The 13067-nt window shown below is 44.1% G+C and overlaps 1 long non-coding RNA gene across 1 annotated transcript in view; it reads right to left on the bottom strand.

Moving 5' to 3' along the window:
* LOC144333968 (uncharacterized) overlaps nt 1-11702 on the bottom strand; it is a 104212-nt gene extending 92510 nt beyond the window's left edge. The window contains exon 1 of the long non-coding RNA XR_013403106.1: nt 11624-11702. This is a non-coding gene — a long non-coding RNA (uncharacterized LOC144333968). The remainder of the gene's footprint in view (nt 1-11623) is intronic.
* Between the last annotated feature and the right edge of the window lie 1365 nt (nt 11703-13067).

Genomic DNA, 13067 nt, shown 5'->3' on the forward strand with positions numbered 1-13067 from the left:
TGGCCTAAGTCCCCATTCCACATACACCAGAAAACCCAATCTCTTCCAAATTTCCAAGGGCTTGCTTTCTCCTCCCCACCCTGGCTCCAGGTTCCTGCTTCTTATAACTCCCAGGATTTGCTAGTTTTCTCACTCCCTAAGGCTGCTGGCCTTCTTCCATCACCTCAGCCCCTTTGGTGTACAACTCAAACTCTCTCTTTTATTCCTCAGAACAACCCTGATACCAGGCTTTCCTGGAAACCAGACACTTACTGAATATTGATAGTGAACCATGGCACCACGTGGATAGCACACACACAATTCATTCCCCTATTTTCTTCATTGACCCTGACTTTCTTCCGCCATCCTTGCCAAGAATTACAGTTTCTAGTTTTAAATTGATGGGCTTCCTTTCATTACCAAGACTTTTTTTTCCCCTCTTCTTTTATTTCACTATTTCCTTTGCACTACTCTGCATTCTCTACACGCATACACACACACACGTGTAATTTCCACCTTCCCTATGCAATGCATGAGGAAGACTCCAAATCCCCGCAAATTCCTGTTACTTAATTATGCACATCAATTTCCACTCTCAACTCCAACCCTATTCCAGATTCTAGCCCTAACTTTGGGGTCTACTCTTCTAAATAGGAAGGCTTGACTGACTCTTTTTAAATTACTTTGTTTTGCTTTTTGCACATTCCAGATGAAGTCCCTAAACACGGCTCCCTTCCCAACAAGAATTTATTCACGTGTTAGATGCTTTATAAAGCACTATCCAGAATATCCTCCTCTGAAGTGAGTAAGAAATTGTATCAAAGGCCCGAGGGACAGGACCCCTGATGGGAGTAGAACATAGTCGCACAAGTGCCAAGACACCAGCGCTCATCTTCGAGGGTTCCATGCTGGATTACAGTAGAAGCTCTTGGAAGGAAAGAGGCCCAAACAACATGACACACAAAAGTTTTAATAAAGGTCAGCAGCAGGCCGTCGGCCAGCCCCCATGCCTGATGTTAGTTTACCCCACAGTGAAGGGACATAGGCATATTGAAGCCACACAGGCCTTCCTGTGACCTGCAAAACATGAACGGGAAGTGCACTTTTGTAGAAAGAAATACAGCCACTTTGCTCACTGCACTACTTAGTTCTGGAAGTTCGTGTTTTACTCCATCTAAGAGAAAGAGGGAAATTAGAAAGAAGGAAAATGAGAAATGTGTTTTTTTTTTTTAAGAAAGAGAAAAGGGAAAAAGTGAGTCTATAATTGGAAACAAGATCTACTGTTCCCCTGCTCTGTCTCTTTAAGGGTGAATTTCAGACTCTGCTTTGCTTCAGGTGACAGCACAGGAAGTATCAGTGAGCTTGGCTCCTTTTTAAGTCTTAGAGAAAACACCCAATCCTGATTGTGAAAATTCAAGCAGAATTTCATTTACTCTTCACCATGAATGATTCCATTTAAAGCAGGAAATAAACTCTGATATCAAAATGTAAATCCAACCTCAGTGCATGAAGTCAGTCTTCATTTTCCTCTCTTTTATCAAACTACCACTCCTTTTATTGGAAATATACAGTTGGCTACATCTACCTGCTTTCAAACACAATCTCCATCTTCATTCAGGCTACTATTAAGTTATACTGCTCCAAGTACTGCGAACTGAGTGGCTTATGAACCACAAAAATTCATTTCTTACAGTTCCAAGGCTGAAAGTCCCAGATCAGGTGCCAGCATGGTCAGGTTCAGGCAAGGGTCCTTTTCCAGATTGTAGGCTTCTGACGTCTTGCTGTGTTCCCACATGATGAAAAGAGAGGTGCTTGCTGTCTGGCCTTTTCCTATAAGGGCACTAATCCCATTCATGAGGGCTCCACCCTCATGACCTAATCACTTCCCAGAGGCTCCACCTCCAAATACTATCACATTGGGGAATCAATTTCAAAATATGAATTTTAGGGGGTAACAGTTCATAACAGACTCTGTCCTTGACATGAGATCACATAGCCATGGCAAAGGTTCCCCCAACCACCACACTTCCTGCACCCACTGAAAATGCAGTGTTATACAGCAACACTCCCTCTTGGTTGGACTTCACCTTTCTGAAGTCAACTACATCTTTTCATTCTAGCTTATAATGGACCAAAAGTAAAGGGGGAGAAGAAAGAGAAAAGAAAGCTCTTATATGACTACCCTGAGTTTTGTTACCTAGACATGTCTTCAAAGACATGACTTTTTTTCCTGAATGTTCTAAAAATGGATGCTATGTATCTGCTAAAAATATGATAATGAACAAGTATGCTTTGAATCACATAATAGCAAATGTCATTTTCCTGTAAGACAGAGTATCAGTCATGAGCACTAATGCCCAGAGAGAGAGTTAAGCTGCTGACCCTAAGGGGAGAGCCAGCCGCACAGCTGTGCATGGGAGCGACCAGAGCAAGTGGCTGAGACAGAGCAGTGTAAGAGAGCTGCTGCTGAGAGAGCTGCTGAATAAAGCCGTATTTCACCTACCTATGCCCCGCCCCAAGTGTTCTTTCAGCTATCTGCCATTCAGCCACCCACTCCCTTTGGACCTCAGCCTGGGCTGGAGCCTGACCCTGAATCTAACACCAAGCCTTATCTTTTCTTCGTGAAACACCCTGAGACAGAATCCTTGTCTCAAGTCACACTATAGCAAAAAAAAAAATGGGTCCTTTTCTGCCCTCAAAGAAGGGAGTGCCTGTTCCGCATCTCTTTACTCATTTAGCAAACACTGATGACGATTTAGATACTGAAGTTGGAAGAGTGAATGTGTTTCTAGGTGCTGTCAGCCTCATTGGTTACAGAATATGCTTGGCTTCGTGGTTCCCCCAAAGCTCCGGGTCTCACACTGAACTGAACTTTGTCAACAGCCCAGTGAAACAGAATGCAGATCATGGCTGTGCTCATTTCAGCATGCTGGTTCCCCCTCCCCTGGGCTCCAGCGGGACTGAGTCAGGTGTCCTTCCTTTTTTGCATTATCCACCAAATATGTGTCTTCATCTTGCCACTCAGAGTGTGACACAGGAACCAACAACATCACATCATCTAAAAGTTTTTTTAAAATGTAAACTCTCAGGCCTCTCTGAGTCAGAATCTGTACTTAGAAGATCCCCAGGCAATTCAAAGGGACAGTAAAGTCACAAAAGGGCAGGTTCTCCAACGCGGCTTCACAATGGCCTCATCTGGAGAACCATAAAAAATGTGCCAGGGTCCCACTTCAGAGACTGATTTATTCTGTAAAGGATGCAGCTGGGACACTGGAATGTTTTAAAGCTCCCCAGATCATTCTACTGTGTAGCTAAGTTTCAGATCGCCTGCCGTAGACAGGACCCACCTGTGTGGAGAAGCCCCCAGTGTTATTTCAGAATAGGCAGAGGTGGGAGTGAGAATAAGGCAGGGTGGGGGCGGAGGACCTGGGAAAGAAGGCGTCGTCAAGACAAGGTCTGAGATGGCCTCTAATTAACCTCCAATTAGACAGCCTCTCATGTAAGCCCTCACTTTACAAGAAGCCAAAGTCAAGAAAAGGTTGATTACTTGCCACAGTCATAAAGCAGGTGAGAATCAAAATAGAAAGCTGTCCACGTGGGGGGATTGGAGAATGCCAGAAGCAAGAACTCTCGGCCTCCTAAATGACTGATGTCTCCGCTATTCTTCTCCCCACCCCCTTTCTGTGGGGCTAGCAATGTCCACAGGTGCTTCCAACACTCTGTAAAACTCTACTAATTCCCTTTGTGCAAACCCTAGAGGCTTTCATAGTTGCTACAACTCACCTGTACATTTGGCTCTGCGCTTCCTGATGATCTATCCAAAAACCAAGATATAGTCGGTCTTGTTACCACAAAGTAAAAAGTGTCCCAGCTCCTCAGAGGAAGCGAAGTCTTTCCTGGCCCTTGCTCCAAAGCTTCATCTAGAAGGAACCTGGAGCAATGACCTAACGCACACTACCTCAAAGGCATCCCACACAGTAATAGTTTTCATAAAGCCATTATGTATAATATCCCTGGATGTAAGCCAAGGAAATAACATTAAAATGCATGAAAATTCTGCTGGGGACTAAGAACATATGGTCCAAGTGCACAGCTTGATGCAGGAGTAAAAATTAGCACAACTAGAGGAAGGGATAAACAGCATGCCCTTCAAATAAGTCCTCATAAATATCACTTCCATTATCCAGGCTTTTGATAAACCAGTCAAGGATTAAGGTTTAATTCACTGCCTCAAATGCCATTGCTTTATGTCATGGATTGAAGGAAAAGCCCAAACGAGAAAATAGTAGGGTTTCCATTCATTTGTGAAAAGTCATAACTCTATCCAAGACATTTAGGAGAATAAAGGATCATCTGTTTTGTGCAAAATGGGGTCAAATGTCTATCCAAAAGGAAAATCCAAGAGTTTTCTCAAAAGAGTTTGTCTCTATTACAACACATAATATACAAACAATTGATCAAGTCTTGAAATTCTTTTTTTTTTTTTTTTTTTTAAGACAGTCTCACTCACCCAGGCTGGAGTGCAGTGGTGACATCTTGGTTCACTGCAACCTCTGCCTCCCAGGTTTGAGCGGTTCTCTCACCTCAGCCTCCCAAGTAGCTGGGATTACAGGCATACACCACCACACCCGGCCAAGTCTTGAAATTCCATACACCATGCATGGTATATAGAATGTACCTAGATGTCTCCATGGTCCCTGTTTCTAAATGTCATGAGAGTCCTGGGGCAGCACTTGGTCAGAGGGCTGGGCACAAGGGAAATTCCTTATGAAATGAGAACATCAAATAAATCTTGAGAGATGAAGCAGCTGTCAATAAGTCAAAATGTGCAGGGACAATCTGAACTGGAGAGTAGCCTGAGCTTTAGAGGTGGGCATTGCTGAATTGTTGGAAGGAGAGGGAGAAATGGACAGGCAGCCTGCCTGGGTGAGGGGAATGACTTGTATGGGGGAGTTGTGGAGCATGCAGGTCAATTCTCTTTACTCCAATAACACTCATCCCTCATTCAAGAGCTCAACTTATAGAAGGGCCCATCATTCAGTGGTTCAAGCTATAAAACAGCATCATCTTCAACTCCTTCTCTTCACCATTCACATCTATTGGCACCATGTCAGTTCTACCAATGGAATATCTTTCAAATCTATTTCTTCCAGCCACCTCTACTTCTCTTAGCTCAGATCTTGTCATCTAGGCTGCATGCCATAAATTATGACCACCAAAATCTGCCTTTAGAAAGTGTGATGGTTAATACTGGGTGTCAACTTGATTGGATTGACAGATACAAAGTATTGATCCTGGGTGTGTCTGTGAGGATGTTGCCAAAAGAGATTAACATTTGAGTCAGTGGGCTTGGGAAGGCAGATCCACCCTTAATCTGGTGGGCACCATCTCATCAGCTGCCAGAGAATATAAGACAGGCAGAAAAATGTGAAAAGGAGAGACTGGCCTAGCCTCCCAGCCTATGTCTTTCTCCCGTTCTGGATGCTTCCTGCCCTCAAGTTCTTCAGTTTTGGGACTCAGACTGGCTCTCCTTGTTCCTCAGCTTGCAGACAGCCTATTGCGGGACCCTGTGATCATGTAAGTTAATACTTAATAAACTCCCATATATACATATATATGGGAATATATACATATGGAAATATATATATGTCCTATTAGCTCTGTCTCTCTAAAGAACCCTGCCTAACATAGCAAGGTATATGAGCAACCCATACATTCCAGAAATACTTACTGAGCAACTACCAGGCATCAAGTATTGTACTAGGAATTGAGAATACATCGTTTAAAAAACACTAGTGTACAATGTGATAAGTGCTGTCAAGGACAAGAAGTGGACACTGCAAAATAGACTGGTAGGACAGAAGGGTGGTGTCAAGCGGTCCTTTCTGAGCAGTAACGTAAGTTCTGAGGCCTGAGATCCACACAAGAGCATGAGAAGACCATGCATGACAGAGAAAATAACATGTGTGACTATCCTAAGGTGGGGAAGGACTGTCAGAGTGAAGAGTGAGGGAGGACAAGGGGCATTTGGTGGTGGGAGGAGGCTGGGGTGATGGAATGACCCAAAGCAGTCAGTAAGGCAAGACCTTGCAGACTACAGGAAGGGGTTTGAAAGTTATTTACCTAGAAGCCACTAAGTTACTTTAATAAAAGTGGCATGGTGACCTGATCAGAATTGCAATTTCGAAGATACCACTGTCTGCTATGCAAGCAGACAAAACCAGGAGAGCTGTAAATGGAAGCAAGAAAATTCACTGGGGGATGATTGCAGCTAAGCAAGAGATGATGATGTTTCAACTATGAAGGAGGAGCAGCGCCTGGGAGAGGTGGATAAATAGGGGTAGACTTGGGAGGGAGATGGACAGGACCTAGGGATGAGTTGGATGAAACAAGATGAGAAAACATGAATCAAAATGATCCCCAGCTTTCTGGGGAGCAATTGAATGATAATGCCCATGGAGGAAGGTTGTGGGCAGAGGAGACAAGCCAACATGGCAACGCCAATTAGACACAGGGGAAGCATCCTCTGCTGAAGCAGTGTTGGTGTTGCCTCTTAATTAGTTCATGACAATGTCCAGTGTCTAAGTTCCTGCACCATCTCATCCCAGCCTCGCCTCTTAGCACCGCCCACTCCTGCCTCAAACCTACTGTTTACACTCCAGGGATACGCTGGACCACATAGCCCTCCTGTGCCCTTGGACAAACCTTTCCTATTCCCGAACTACCCTCTCTCTTCTTGGGCATATCTGGTAAAATCTACTCATCCTTCAGCACCCAAGTCAAGTGTCACCCACTGTGATGTCTTCCAGGCTGTCCCCAACTGGAATAGTGCCCCTCCTCTGCCTCTACAGCACCGCACAGCGAGTTCCATTATAAGATGGCCACTTTGTGCTAGGATTACTTGATTATCTATGAACTCCTCAAAGCTGCAACCATCTGTGATTACATATGATCCATTTCATGCCCTGCACAGTGCCCGATGGTTTTGGGTATCAAAAAATATGTTGTTGAAGTAAATTGAGTATGAAAAGAAGCATAAAAACATTACAATGCAGTCTCCTCCCATCCACTTTTTCTTCCTAAACTCTGGGCCTTTGCTGAACCTGGGCCTGCCTCTGACTCGTTCTTCTCTGCCCTTCATGTCGATCTGATGAAGATCCAACTCCTCCTTCTGAACTAACAAGACCAGTTCCTTCTCTCTGTCATATATGCAGCATGACTGGCAATTCAGAACGCATTTAGGTGCTTCCAAAGTAACTGCGACTTCACTCATGTCACATGTAACAGTCTGTGGTTAGCTCTCCCAGCGGGAAGGTCTAGATTTAATGTGTTGTGTGTTTCTGAAAGTCAGTGCCCTTTATGACTGATGATGAGGTGCGCGACCTCCATTTCCCCATGTGTAAATCGGGGTCATGCTTGGTGATCCCTACGGGCTTCCCAACTCTAGCTTTTATGACTCCTTGATGACTAATGAAATTGAAGAAGATGAGGTGACATCTCTGCATGCTCACTAGAGTGAAAACTGGGCACTGCTCATGGCCTTAGGGCATTAGTCATATCATAAGCAGTATTTATGCATATTTTTAAATCCCTGGATAATACATGCTAGGAGGAAAAATATATATTTATTGAATGCCAGAAGCTATTCTAAGCATTTGAAAGAGAAGCTTGGGGGAAAACTTTCCCCAAAATGCAGCATGCTTTGTATGCCTTGGGTCTGGATCTGGAGAGCGCACCACGAGAACTACCATCTGCATCTTGTGGGGATGTCCGATCCCAGGGGGAGGCTGGGGGAGCCTGAGTCCTGCATTTCACGTTTATTTGTGCTGCTTTGGTGATTTCACTGCACAAATGACTCAGACTCAAATAGCACTAGGAGTTGGGGAATTTTTTTGTAATTAGAGGAAGAGGATTCCAAAATAGAATCATAGCTGAAGATGGAAGAGGTAATTATCCTTTTTGAAATCATCTGTGAATCCAGGCAAGAGGAACACTCTTTTGACTTTTTGAAAGTCTCTTTATTGGAAAAATAACAAGCATCCCCAAATAGAAAGATTGATCTAGGCTGTAAGAGGCCAGATGAAGGCACCAGGTCCCTAATTGGGAAAAAATAGTGGTTCTGAAGTGGCAGCAGCAAGACCTGGCGAGCAATTAGATGTGGGTAGTGTGGGAAATGGAAGACTTAGAATGACTCCTATGTTTCTGTCTCATTTCCTGAGATAGGGAATGAGGAGAAAGAATTTAAAAAGAAGATGATGAGTCCCTTTCCGGCATTTAAGGGCTCTGTGGAAAATGACAGGGAAGGTGCCCTGTAGGCAGTTGGCTATGTGAACAAAGACAATGCTGGATCTCTGAACGCAGCAGGCCTGGGTGTGGGGTAGAAGTTGAAACCCTGGGGGTGGACAGAAGTGAGCTGGGCTCATTCACATCCTAGATCACTGGCAGCATCCACACTGCAAGAGCACAGTGCACCACGCTCCTCCGGACAGGTAATGGTCAGGCGCTCCATCGGAGGAGGACACTTCATGGAATGCAAGAAAACTGACCAAAACTAGGAAAACGTCTAACATTCCTCTTCCCAATTCCATTGAGATGTCATTGAAGAAGCATATCTCCTCTCAGAAGCTCAGTTTCCCCATCTGTGAGAGGAGACAAAGAGCCCTTCGAGCCAGAACATTCAAGGACTGAAGGGCTCATAGCGTGTGTGATTGGGAGTATGGGAAAACGTATTAGGAAAAACATGGTTCACCCTCAGAGATGACAGCTATGTTGTTCACATTCATTCCTTTAACGTGCATTTATTAAGCGCCTACTCTGGGATAGGCCACAGGGCAGATGAGACTGGGAATACTGAATCAAGGGGCAAGAGACCAGGGCACCCACTCAGCATCAACCACATGCTCTGAGGTGTAAGCCAGTTACCAAGAGAGTGTCTCAGAGAGAAGCTGACGCTGGCATGAGATTTCGTTTATCTTTAAAAAAAAAAAAAATCACAGAATGACAGTTTATAATTGCATCCATGTATGGGGTACACAGCACTGTCAGGATTCATGAAATAAATATGGAATAATTAAATCAAGCTAGTTAACATATCCATTACCCCCAAATACTTAACATTTTTTGTGGTGAAAACATTTGAAATTTACTCTCTTAGCAATCTGGGCTTCTAGGATTGTGGATATCAGCTTCAAAAAGTGAATAAGTGCTCACTGTGTGAAGCTGTGTAGACAGAGGTCTTAGGTTGGGAGCACAGAGTTGATATGACACAAATGTGGATCATGTTTGGAGTGCATTGAATACTCCTATGTAATTGCATCGTAAGATGTAGCGGTGACTGGTAGTAAGTGAGCCTGAAAATGCAGGTGACAATCAGGCTGTGGAAGGCTTCGGATGCCATACCAACCCCGGTCAGACATTACTTAATTTCCTAATTCCAGCCACTGGCTGGGAGGATACTATTGTCTTCTTATAAACAACATCTCCTCTAGGGCACCGCTTTACCCTATATCTAGTTGATTCTTATTTGTTTTAGGCCATAGTTCCCAATGATAGATGCACATAATAAACTCCTAGGAACTCAAGGAAAAACAATAGTAGTAATGATAGCTTGGTTCCATCCCAGAACAATTATATTCAAATATTTTTTCTAGATCCTAGGCATCAGTGTTCTTTTTAAAACCTCTCCAGGTAAATATGAGGTGCAGCCAGGGATGAGAAGTAATGCTTTATATTCACTTTCACCTGTCCATGGTGGAAATGCCCACCAACTAGTCCCCAGCTGTGAGGTTATCTCTGTAAGATTCTTAATGGTCACAGAGCCAAAGCAATTGTACTATTCAAGAAGCACATCTGAAAAACATTAGGAGAAACCTAAAACATTTGGCCAGCCATGGTGGCTCACATGTGTAATCCCAGCACTTTGGGAAGCCAAGACCGGTGGACCATTTGATCGAGACCAGCCTGGCCAACATGGTGAAACCTTCTCTCTGCTAAAAAAAAAAAATATACAAAAATTAGCCAGGCATGATGGCACACGTGCCTATAGTCCCTGCTACTGGAGAGGCTGAAGCAGGAGAATTGCATGAACCCAGGAGACAGAGGTTGCAGTGAGCCGAGATGGCACCACTCCACTCCAGCCTAGGTGACAGAGTGAGATTCCACCTCAAAAAAAAAGAAACCTAAAACATATGACTTTAGTAGATTCCTCCTCAGCAATCCTAGCGTTTGATTTAAGTTCACACTCCCCTTAGCTTTTGTTCACACAAAGCAAATCCAAGCAGCAATCTACAAAGCTGAGCCCTTCCTGCCCTTCTGTCTGGATAGATGCCCTGGATCACTCACCTGTATCCTGTGCCCATCCCAAAAACTCACATGAACAATCCCCTACTGAGGAAAGGCCAGCTGGGACCTTGGCCTCTACCTACCATTCAATGATCTACCATTGAAATGTTTTAGAGTATAGAATTTTTCTGACACTTTTCCTTTTGACATTTATTAAGACTGCAATGAGATGATCACATACCTTGTGAAAAGCTTCAATATGTATTGGAGCTTTTGCTTTTCCTGCCTCAGATTTGACCTACAGCACCTTTGAGATAGAATCTTTAAATGCTATAAATATCTCATTGCTATTGATATAGGATAGCCATATCCATGGAAGACACCACTTACATATCTAATAAACACGACCTTCCTTGTTTGGTCAAGGCCTTCAATGACCCAGAACCTAGAAGAAAAGCATGTAACCAAAAGCACCCCAGCAGAACAGAAGCACGTATCTTTGATGGGAGCACTGAGGAAGGAGTCATACGATTCTAGCCTCTGCCATATATTGACGTACCTGTGACCTTGCACAAGCCATTCCCTTTCCTGGACCTCAGTTTCCCTATTGAGTTAGATTTGATAGTCTCAAAAACCTTTTTCCAATTCTAAATTATATTTTTATCAATGAACAACTTTTGACTATGGGGAGGAGGAAAAGTACTTTACTTGGTTGCAATCACAGCTGTCACTAGCTGGTGATGTTGAGTAAGTCTCAGCCTCTTTTTTTTTTTTTTTTTTTTTTTTTTTGAAAATGGGGAGGTAACCATTTACTGAGCAGAGCTCAGATATAAAGCAGAGTGTTTGAAACTTCTAGGGGCTCAATAAAGCAAAAAGTAAAACCATCCCTCATTCATTGAGTGCCACTAGGTACTAGATGCTTTATACGCATTATTTGGTTAATCAACAACTTAAATTTCTCTGGAACTAAAGAAATGAATTGACATACTTTTTAAATTCTCATAATATAGCAATTTTACAAATGAGGAAAGGTGATTGGGAGGATTTGAATTCTTAGCAACACACAAATAAGCAAAAGTGGGCTAAGGTCTCGAACTACAGACGCCCCAATTCCCAAGCACTGTCTGATGGCAGAGACCTTGCTAAGACTGAGTGCCAGCTCCCTGCAACATGTAACAGAGTCCCTTAGTCCCCACGTGCCTCCCCCGGCCCCACCCTCTTCCATCTGTGTTTCTCAGCAAGTTACCCTGAAAAGTAAATTAATTGAGAATTAGGAAAGCACCTTGTAAACTGTGAAGCACACACACAAAAGTGAACAGCTATTAATATTGAAATGACTTCTCACATGCTGAAAAAAACTTACATTATCATGAAGAATCCTCGATAAACCTTCAGTACGTAAGAATCCCTTTCTTAACTCAGAGTTTCAATGAAACTCTTTTAGACCCGTGTGGTGAAGTGAGGGGGAGGGGGTGGAGGAGGGAGACAGCACAGCACCTGTGCCCCTCCGTGACCACCTCCAAGACTGGGCGCTTTGCATAGCACCTCCCGGAGGCCTCACCACCACCCGATGCGGAAGCTGGCGGTGAGGCCACCTTGCAGTTCACAAAGCACAGGCATTGTCCCGAACTGCACAACTACTAAGTGGCAAAGTTGGGTCCTAAACCAACTTGTGGTTGAAGTTTGCCATCATGTAATGGGGTCTCTAAAGCCCTCCTGAAACATCCACTGGATTCATTCAACACAAGACTCTAAAGTACTGGCTTCCTTGGTGTTGTTTTGAGAGAGCAAAATCTCAGTTTATTCATATGTGCAGCTATTGCATCCATTAAAATGTGATTTCAGGCTGGGCACAGTGGCTCACACCTGTAATCCCAGCACTTTGGGAGGCCCAGGCGGGCAGATCACGAGGTCAGGAGATCGAAACCATCCTGGTTAACACAGTGAAACCCCGTCTCTACTAAAAATACAAAATATTAGCCAGGTGTGGTGGCGGGCACCTGTAGTCCCAGCTGCTCAGGAGGCTGAGGCAGGAGAATGGTGTCAACCCGGAAGGTGGAGCTTGCAGTGAGCCAAGATGGTGCCACTGCACTCCAGCCTGGGGCAAACAGCGAGACTCCATCTCAAAAAAAAAAAAAAAAAAGTGATTTCAGCATTTACTTCCAGCAAAAGAACCCCAGAAATCTGTTGCTCCATTCAGTCCAGGGAAGGGTCTTCCCTGAAATCCAGGCACCTCTGAACTCCTAAGGATTTCCATCCTGGGAACCCTTTACCCAAGGAGCTTGTAAGCGACACAGCCATTTTGGGAATGGCTTAGGCACTTGGGTTCATGGCACCACAACCGCAGTAAACGGCACTGGTTACTCTCCCCATTAGAGGAAAGGTCCAGCACTACTAAACAACCCCAAGTCCATTAAGAGGAAATGTAGGTCATCTCTGATTTCAACAGTGTGATCCTCAGTGGTAAAATAGTGAAATGAACCACTTCAAAGAAATGCATTTCCCATCCACAACCCTACCCATAACTAAAAGACAAGATGAGACCTGTCTTTGCAAAAAAATGTAAACATTTTTTGACGCTCATTCTGTTCATTGCTATTCCAGGTACCGGGAGAGTAGCGAAGAGGCATGAACTTGCTCCCTGCCCTGAAGGAGCTCCTTCTTAGTGGACTGGGTGGAGGTAGAGCACAGGCAGCACTTCCTTATGGGCAAAGCATAAAGGGTGGGTGGGAGCAGACGGAAAGTGCAAAAAAGGGTAGAGAAGTAGAAGCTAATCATGGGAAACCTTCTGATTGATAGCAAAGTCC

The sequence above is a fragment of the Macaca mulatta genome, chromosome 13 (genome assembly GCF_049350105.2).
Source record: "Macaca mulatta isolate MMU2019108-1 chromosome 13, T2T-MMU8v2.0, whole genome shotgun sequence".
In the NCBI taxonomy this organism is placed as follows: domain Eukaryota; kingdom Metazoa; phylum Chordata; class Mammalia; order Primates; family Cercopithecidae; genus Macaca; species Macaca mulatta.